This window comes from Gavialis gangeticus, unplaced genomic scaffold (assembly GCF_001723915.1).
Source record: "Gavialis gangeticus isolate Ggan-Ray unplaced genomic scaffold, GavGan_comp1, whole genome shotgun sequence".
Taxonomy (NCBI): domain Eukaryota; kingdom Metazoa; phylum Chordata; order Crocodylia; family Gavialidae; genus Gavialis; species Gavialis gangeticus.
This window is the reverse complement of record NW_017729022.1, coordinates 168,074,145-168,074,996: the sequence shown is the minus strand read 5'-3', so window position 1 is coordinate 168,074,996 and position 852 is coordinate 168,074,145.

Below are 852 nucleotides of genomic sequence, written 5' to 3'. Positions count from 1 at the left end.
TCTTGTTCACCTAACTTTGCTCCTGTCTCATTAAGGTGTGGCTACTCTCCACAGCTATTCCACCCAAATTGCAGTTATCCAGCATCCCAGGATGCAGTTGCTCTTCCTGAGTCATGGCAAGTTAGGATGTCAGGGATGCAGCAGGGCCAGACATAGTGCCTCTGCCCCACTGCTTGCCACGGGCAGATCCAGCACCACAGCCCTGAAGCACCTGGAAAGACCAGCTCGCTGCTTTGAATGCCCAGGCCAGACTTGGGTTGCTGTGCCTGTGGGAACTGGCAGGCTGGTGCTCACCCCTCCTGCTGACCTGTGGTTGAACCTGCACCCAGCTCCACTCCCCACTGCAGTGTATCTCCTACCCCGTGCCGGCACCCCCGGGACCCAGACACATGGCCTGGCAGGCGTGGATGGCTGGAGTAGGGCAGAGTTTGGCAGCTTCAGCATGGCAGCCAGTGGCCAGTTCCCACTGACCCTGCACTCCACTGGGCTGTGCAGGGTCTGGCCATTTGCAGTGGCCACTATTGGCAAGAGCCTGAAACCTCTGAACCCTCTGTAGCAGCCAGGTGGCTCCAGGCACAGAGCACGAAGCTTGCTGCTGCCTGTCCAGGCTGGGGCTGCACAGAGCAGGTGGGGAGGCTGCACTGCTCACAAGCCTGGGGTGGGGAGGAATCCTGTCCCTGTACCTTGCCATCCCAGGCATGTTCCAGAGGAAAAAAGGATCAGCTCCTCTGGAGCTCAAGCAGTAAGGAGGTCTGGGTGGCAGCAGGAGGCGCCACAGCCAGTGGGCACTCTAGGGGCTGCGGTCCTTGCTCTGAGTAGTGAGCCAGATCTGCCCCTGCTCACCAGCCCTCT